Source organism: Sinocyclocheilus anshuiensis, unplaced genomic scaffold (genome assembly GCF_001515605.1).
Source record: "Sinocyclocheilus anshuiensis isolate Anshui unplaced genomic scaffold, SAMN03320099.WGS_v1.1 scaffold1163, whole genome shotgun sequence".
Classification (NCBI taxonomy): domain Eukaryota; kingdom Metazoa; phylum Chordata; class Actinopteri; order Cypriniformes; family Cyprinidae; genus Sinocyclocheilus; species Sinocyclocheilus anshuiensis.
Genome location: NW_015544295.1, coordinates 48977 through 57852, shown reverse-complemented (window position 1 = coordinate 57852; position 8876 = coordinate 48977). Strand labels below are relative to the sequence as shown.

Here is an 8876-nt window from a genome sequence, read left to right as displayed (position 1 = left end):
GCATGTACCGGAACAGTATCCCGAAGTAAATTCACATTGTGCAACGCTTGTTCAATCTGGCATGCAACAGTTACAGCAGCCTCCAACAAAGCGGGCTGATCCAGTAGAAGTTTTTCGCGCACTGTTGTAGCGTATGCTTTCTCAATGAGCTGATCCCGGATCATTTCGTCCTCTACTGTACCATAAGCACAATCGACTGCCAATTCTCGTAACGCTGTAGTGTATTGTGCAATCGTTTCATCCGCGCGTTGAGCTCTCTGTCTGAACTGGTGACGTGCAACAACCACGTTGACTTTCGGAATGAAATGCGCTTCCAAAGAGGATATTGCTTCGTCATAAGTCGTACCAGTATTTTGCAAAGTGTAGAAAATACGCTGTCCTTCTGTCCCCAGGCAATGTAAAAGAACTGCGCGTCTTCGAGCCGTCGTCCAGGAGTCTCCTGACATGTTAATAGCCAGCATGTAGTTCTCGAAGATTCTTTTCCACGTGCAGAAGGGTATCGGTGGATCAGAAGCACATGGTAGGAACGGAGCAGGTGTGGGAAGACTCGCCATCGTTGCCAATTGTTGTATTTGGTAGTATGTAAGTAAGCAGTTACTCTATTAAATCAGAGCGGTAGTGACGTCATGGCTGTCACCGGGCCAACGAGTTGGTGTTTTTTTAATGTATGCTTCAGACACGGGTCACGACAAGGCGTTCCCCATAGCGACCCCTAGAGGATGCAGTTCGAAGTTCCCATGAAAGGGAACAATACATTATGTATTTTATCGGGAAAATACTATAAGAAAAAGTGGGTTCTTTGAAAAAAATTTCTTACATTTTATAAATGACTTTAAATTATACATAAACCTTTCTGAGCAAAAAAAAAACACCAAAATTAATGTTGGTAATAATGTTTCTTGCTCCTGTGTGTGTGTATATATATATATATATATATATATAAATAAAACATTACCAGTCAAAAGTTTTTCAACAGTAAGATTTTTAATGTTTTTTAAAGACGTCTCTTCTGCTCACCAAGTCTGCATTTTTTTTATCCAAAGTACAGCACAATCAGTAGCATTTTGACATATTTTTACTATTAAAAATAACTGTTTTTTTTATATATTGTTAAATATAATTTATTCCTGTGATCAAAGCTGAATTTTTAGCATCGTCACTCCAGTCTTCAGTGTCACATGATCCTTCAGAAATCATTCTAATATGCTGATTTTCTGCTCAAGAAACATTTATTATTATGTTTAAAACATCTGAGTAGAATTTTTTTCAGTTTTTTTTTTTTTTTTGATAATAGAAAGTTCAGGAGAACAGCATTTATCTGAAATAGAAATCTTTTGTAACATTATAAATTTCTTTATCATCGCTTTTGATCAATTTAAAGCATCCTTGCTAAATAAAAGCATTAATTTCTATCATTTAAAAAAAAAATTATACTGACTTGAAGCTTTTGAATGGTATAGTGTATAATGTTACAAAAGCTTTTTATTTCAGATAAATGCTGATCTTTGGATCTTTCTATTAATCAAAGAATCCTGAAAAAATGTACTCAGCTGTTTTAAATATTGATGATGATGATAATAATAATAATAATAAATGTTTCTTGAGCAGCAAATCAGCATATTAGAATGATTTCTGAAGGATCATGTGACACTGAAGACTGAAGTAACTATGTTGGAAATTCAGTTTTGATCACAGGAATAAATTACATTTTAAAATATATTCATATAGAAAGCAAGTATTTTAAATAGTAAAAATATTTCACAATATTACTGCTTTTGCTGTATTTTGGATCAAATAAAGCAGACTTGGTGAGCAGAAGAGAATTCTTTAAAAAAGCGTTAAAAGCCTTACTGTTCAAAAACTTTTGACTGGTAGTGTGTATATATATAATACACTATGTTTTATCAGAAAAAACATCTTTCAATAACTGGAAACACTGCATCTGAAGATCTCTGCCAAAGTTATGTAACGTTTTGTGGAAATACATTTTCTGTGTGTGTCTCTAGCCCCCTCTCCTGGTGTTTTTGGGGCGTACAGCTCACTTTTGGGCTGATTTGATGTGGCTAGTAAGTAAACAGGTGTTGCAGGTTACTACGAGTCTTCAAAAAACTCTCAGTATGTGGCGTTTCAAAGAAGGAAAGATTGAGTGAAGTGTGCTGTGTGAAATTGCATGTTGAAGAAATGAGTGTGAGATCTTGTGTATTTAAGAAATAAGTGTGATTAGTGATTATTCAGAAAAACGGGAAGGTTTTTTTAAAAAAAGGAATACACTCTATTCGAAATGAGATAATAGCATGCTGGCTATCCTCAAGCATTGTACTTTAGAGTCTTCTTGGAAGATTCTTTAATTTTTTTTTTAATTAGTCTCTCAAAACGCCCTTTCCATGCTATCAGAAACACAACAGCTACTTTCAGACACATGCACGCAAAAACGAGCATTATGCGTGATACCCGAGAACCATTTGTTTGTTTCAAAGGTTCTTTCGTGGAAGACATGCCGCTAGTTCACACAGTTCGGAGCAAACCGGCTTAAGTAAAGTTAATTAAACAAATACTGGTCTTTTCAGCTTAACGTTTTCGGTGTGTGTGTGTGTGTGTGTGTGTGTGCAGCGAGAGTAATTGAGATGTGGGATGAAACACATTGCCAGCAAAGCTTTAGAAATCTGACTTCAAACATCCAGCCCACACATGAGTTTTAAATGGCAATAATCCTTTCACAAACAATTCCCCAAGAGCAAACAGACACATAACAAAAGTCATTCGGATCCACTTCTGGAAAAATAAAAAATGTATATATTATCTCTTTTCGCTGTATAGAACAGACTGGAACTGTGCTGCGTTGTAGTTTGGTCAACCGCACACTGTTTGATCCGATTGAGGAGCTCTGGCTGAAAAAGCAGTGGGCTGCTTGCTCTCCAGTCAGAAATTAATTCTATTCCAAAGTTGTGTATTTGTTGCACTCATTAACGCAACATTTTCACAGAATGCAAGAGAAACGCCTTTATTTCTACATGTGGCCTGAAGGTGTCACCATGCCCCCAGTAAATGCATTTTACAGCCTTCAAAAAATGTACCAAGTTCTACAGTAAATGCTATTCATCTGTCAAAGAGTGAATAGACCTGCTCTTTGTTTTTGAAATGCTTTAACTTCACAAAAACAATGAAATATAAAAAGCAAAATATATAAATGCAAAGAAAAACGAGATGAGTAAAATACAAATATTTAAAACTATATATTTTTATTAAAAGTGAAAACCGTTCAAATAGAAAAAATAAAATTATAAAGAAATAACTACACTATGGGGCCCAACAAGAGCTGTTACTCTGCCAGCCAAAGCTCCACTGTCTTCCTCTTATACGTGCTGCAAATGATTTACTAGTGAAGTTACTTTCATTTTTTAATTGTTTTAGTTACTTTAATGTTTGGCTGCAGGCACAGGTTGTTGCAGGGTAATAGCTTACATTTCTTTCCTCGTTTTTGAGTGAAGCCTTGTGCATAGGCTTCAGCTCTCTTCTTCGTCCTTCAGCTAGTTGTCAGAGGCACATCACTCACGTTGTCTATAACATCACCCTCTTCTGCTCAGACAGCCATTCTGTTAACGCTTTTCCAGCTGCAGTGGCACAGACACTTCTCCTTCTGGAAAAATATGTGTCCAGAATCCAACCACTTTGCCTGCAGAGATATCCTTTTGGATTCTGCAGTGGTGTTCCCATACTTAAAGTTCTCTTCAGGTCATCCGCCATAGCAGATGGAGGGGCCACAGCAAGTAGTGCACATGGAAGAAAGAATCTGAGTGGCTTTTTAAGTCTCTGCCAGAACTTCTCCCTACATTTTCCCTCTACTTTGGAGATAACGGGAGGAAATCTTCCTCTTATAAAGCCATTAATGCTGGAGTATGCTATGTTTCAGTAATAATGCGATAAGCTTTTCTTCCTGTACTGACCAAACTCGATGGCACTTTGACTTATCAAAGGGATCCCTTGCACCTTAGATTACCCTGACCTTTTACTCAATGATAGGTCGCCTTTGATTAAGGGACAGTGCCAGCTCCTCAGCTGGAGTGAGTGAATGTGGTGGTCCTCCACCTGTTTTACAGCTTCAGCCTTTTTTCTATTAGCTACATACAACAAAAAGAAAACTTAAATACTTATAACCTCACATAATTATTCTATCTGTTTTTGCCAACCCAACTCTGTCTTTTGCAGCAATATTGCTTTTTTGTTATAACTGGCATTTATTCTTCATAAGCTTGCATTAAAACCACCAATTCTGCTTGTTAACTCATTCACCAAAAAGAGGTTGATTGAACCAACTTCTCACAGGTGTTTTGGAAACAACATACCCAGAGCAAGCAAGGTTTGGTTTAATCAACCAAGAGTTCAGGATATATGTGACCCTGAACCACAAAACCAGTCATAAGTAGCACGGGTATATTTGTAGCAATAGCCAAAAATGTTCAGAGTACAAAAAAAAATAGGTTTTTCTTTTATGCCAAAAATCATTAGGATATTAAGTAAAGATCATGTTCCGTGAAGATATTTTGTAAATTTCCTATGTAAATATATCAAAACTTAATTTTTGAATAGTAATATGCATTGCTAAGGACTTCATTTGGACAACTTTAAAAGGCGATTTTCTCAATATTAAGATTTTTTTTTTTTTTTTTGCACCCTCATATTCCAGATTTTCTAATAGTTGTATCTCGGCCAAATATTGTCCTATCCTAACAAACCATACATCAATGGAAAGCTTATTTTTTCAGCTTTCAGATGATGCATAAATCACCCTTATGACTGGTTTTGTGGTCCAGGGTCACATATGTGATGGAAAGTTAACCTTGCTTTCTGGAACACCCCCAAGAATAGCAACTGGATAACAGAATAGAATAGAACCTCAACTGGCAGACACGGTGTCTTTTCAAAGAACTACAAAAGCAAAATAGTGTTTATATACAGATTGTGTGTTTATATACAGATTGTGTGGTTTTAGGCTCGATTTAGGTATGACAAAAGTGCTGCAATTAATTCATTTTGACAACTAATAGAATGTTAAACACTGACTGATAACATTTTCAGAGTTCTTTTGATTATATAAAATTCAGTGAAGGTTGACTATAATTATCTGCATGTCTCATCCATGAGTGGGCCTATGCAATGGAGAACAAGATTTTGAGGGTGTTAAGACCCAGAACCAAGCTTATTGAGCAATAAAGCTATAGTGAGCCCTTCTATTAAAATACCTGGAACCTAGGTAATACAAAAATAAAACAAAAATTGTCATTCACTCAGTATTACTTGATGTAATTCACAACTATCTCAATTACAATTAAGTACAAATTGATTGTACTCAGTTGTGTTTTAGGCACTAAAACAGTACAGTACTTTATAGTCAAATCCATTTCTATATTGAAATGAAGATTTCTGTGCCACCCCAGACTGGTTGCTACCCCCTTCCTGGCCACCCCTATGAAAACATCCTGGCTCTGCCACTGCCTAAGAGGGCAAAGTGATTAATATCAGTTTATTTCTCAGTATATTTATTTATTATTTCTGGGGGGGGACACATGTTTGTGAATGGGCATTTGATTTACATTTGAGAGAAACTAAGATTGTAAACAAGGAAACAAACTAGCCACTTTTCACTGAAAATTGCTGTTGTAAATTCAAAATAGGCCATCTGTGTTCAATGAGTTGAAATCTCTTGCTATGTCATACTTCAATACAAAATGCTGAACTTTGACAAAAAATTGATTTTTAAATGTTATAATAGCGATTTTATAATGTCTAAATATAAATCTATTAGCAAAACATGTGAAAAGAATTATATTGCAGAGTGGAAATGGTAAATGAGCAGTGTTGGGCAGTAAGGCATTACTTAGTAACGCGTTACTGTAATTTGATTTCTTTTTTAGTAACGGAGTAATTTAACCTGTTATAGTTTTCAAAATAGTAATTAGAGTATAGTTACAAGCCGAAGTCTCTATACGTTACTGCCGCGTTACATTGCTGACAGAATGCAGTGCAAATATTGTCCTATCCTAACAAACCATACATCAATGGAAAGCTTATTTTTTCAGCTTTCAGATGATGCATAAATCACCCTTATGACTGGTTTTGTGGTCCAGGGTCACATATGTGATGGAAAGTTAACCTTGCTTTCTGGAACACCCCCAAGAATAGCAACTGGATAACAGAATAGAATAGAACCTCAACTGGCAGACACGGTGTCTTTTCAAAGAACTACAAAAGCAAAATAGTGTTTATATACAGATTGTGTGTTTATATACAGATTGTGTGGTTTTAGGCTCGATTTAGGTATGACAAAAAACATAAAATATCTAAAACAAATACATTGTTATTCATCTATTGCAATTAATAGCCAAAAATGTTCAGAGTAAAAAAAAAATAGGTTTTTCTTTTATGCCAAAAATCATTACGATATTAAGTAAAGATGATGTTCCGTGAAGATATTTTGTAAATTTCCTACGTAAATATATCAAAACTTAATTTTTGAATAGTAATATGCATTGCTAAGGACTTCATTTGGACAACTTTAAAAGGCGATTTTCTCAATATTAAGATTTTTTTTTTTTTTTTTTTGCACCCTCATATTCCAGATTTTCTAATAGTTGTATCTCGGCCAAATATTGTCCTATCCTAACAAACCATACATCAATGGAAAGCTTATTTTTTCAGCTTTCAGATGTTGCATAAATCCCTTATGACTGGTTTTGTGGTCCAGGGTCACATATGTGATGGAAAGTTAACCTTGCTTTCTGGAACACCCCCAAGAATAGCAACTGGATAACAGAATAGAATAGAACCTCAACTGGCAGACACGGTGTCTTTTCAAAGAACTACAAAAGCAAAACAGTGTTTATATACAGATTGTGTGTGTTTATATACAGATTGTGTGGTTTTAATTTTAACCGTATTACAAAAAAAATATTAATTTCAGATATTTTTACATTTACATCCTTATTTACAACTTAATTGCACCTGCTTATGAATTTTTGCCTATAATAAGAACAGTTTATTCATGACTCGCCAGTAAGTGAGGATAGCTGGGAACATCCTGCGGTGAGCCGGATCCAGCTGGTCCAGGATGCCATAGGACCACACAGCCAGCTTTTTATGGCAACACTGACACTCCAGGTATTCTGTAGTCAGGAAATAACCAGCTGTGTAAAATCATTTCAGTTGAGTCAGTTGCTGACCAGACTGTCTGTAGTTTGGCAAAATGTAGATCCGCTTGTTTTTTGGGGGAAGGAAGCACTTCCAGGCCTTGCTAAGAACAACCGAGACACACAACAATCTGTAATTATATCAATATTCATCTGATGAGACATGAAGGCACACTTCTGTTGTGAAAACTGTACCTCAGGAGCTGCTGATGTCAGCCTGTAAGTGGCCGTCTGCTCCAAGCGAGTCAAGCAGATCAGTGCTGAAGGTGGTGGAAGTGCTATAAATTAGCTAGTCAACACAAGAATTTTCAATTTGAGGATGGTTATGCTTACACAACACTAAAATCACATATCTTACCAGGTGTGGTAAGAATGATTTCTCACCAGAAGTGGATCCTCAAGAGCAGCGATGTCTGGCTATACAGCTGCACTCCAGAAGGGTCCTGGATGCAAGTAAGATGCAGTTTGAAGACGGTTGTGGTTATGCAACACTATGATCTTAGTAAACGTATTTGTGACCAATCACATAAGATTATCTGAGCACAGACCAAAGCAGGCAGAATGTGGATTTCAAGCATGGATTCATTTTTCATTTTTAGAAAACAAATACATTTATATACATCACGTATTTACAAATAAATAACTATTTACAGAGAAGTATTTCCTTCATTTCTCATCTCTTTGCAGCCACTCTTCCACCGTTTTTCCCTCTGCTGTGGCTCCTCACCCTTGTGTGCCCAAACTCTTTCTGGGCTGCCCATATCGACTGTACATGTACTCTCTTTGTGCAGTTTGCTGGGGATGGGGCAGAGCAGAGAAGCAGAGAGAGCGGCAGCTGGCAGAGCAGATGTTGGCAGTGTTGGTGCAAGGTGAAGAGGTTGTTACCCAGGTCGTATGGCCTGACCTGACATGTCAGGGTTGACGACAAAGGGGAAGGTGGAAGTCCTGTCCCAGGCTCACCATGCATCTGAATCTGAGAACTGCATGAATGCATTGCAAAATTACACTTACAACTGGATGTGGCCCGCTGATCTCAAAAAGTTGAATCCTGGTCCTTCCCCTCAGTACAGGGCAGTTCCTGATAAGGTCAAACCCTGGAGTCCCGTCTGCACACATACAAGCAGATAGAAGATCAGTAATGATGGATGAAAATATCCTCCAAGTAATTGCATGGTAAAGGATGCTTGCAAACATACCTCTTCTTTGGGCTCAGATGGCAGGTCCTGAAAGGACTGAGACGATGACGGTACATCCTGAGACAAGCATATTGCTTCCTTGGTGGACATCAAAGAAAAAAGGGATATGGTGAGGTCCTGCTCCTCTTCCTCATCCCCAAATCCCTCATCTTCTACCTCCACCAAGTTGAAATTTCTCCCTGCTGTGAGCACACATACTCCACCCCGATGAGCTTGCCTGACAAAACCAAATTAAATAGAAATAAATAGAAATTAGGATAAATGGAAAGATTTCTGTTTCATGCTTCACTTCTACTAAGAATCAAATGGAGATATACAGTTGTATTTAAAATAGTATATGATCATGTTACCTTTTTTGTAGAGTCCATCTTCAGGATGGACCCAAAGACAGAGCTCACCATACTGGACATCTGGTCATAGATGAGCCACTTGGTGGTCAGTACAGACGGCATGGGTGGTGGCATGTGATGCCCTAACCGGTCACATGCAGCAAGGT

At 37.2% G+C, this 8876-nt stretch overlaps 1 long non-coding RNA gene across 1 annotated transcript; it reads left to right on the top strand.

Moving 5' to 3' along the window:
* Positions 1–7056: 7056 nt before the first annotated feature.
* Positions 7057–8512, top strand: LOC107698079 (uncharacterized). Its single transcript, XR_001635308.1, has 3 exons — positions 7057–7155; positions 7546–7637; positions 7872–8512. It is a non-coding gene; the product is annotated as an uncharacterized LOC107698079 (long non-coding RNA).
* Positions 8513–8876: the final 364 nt, after the last annotated feature.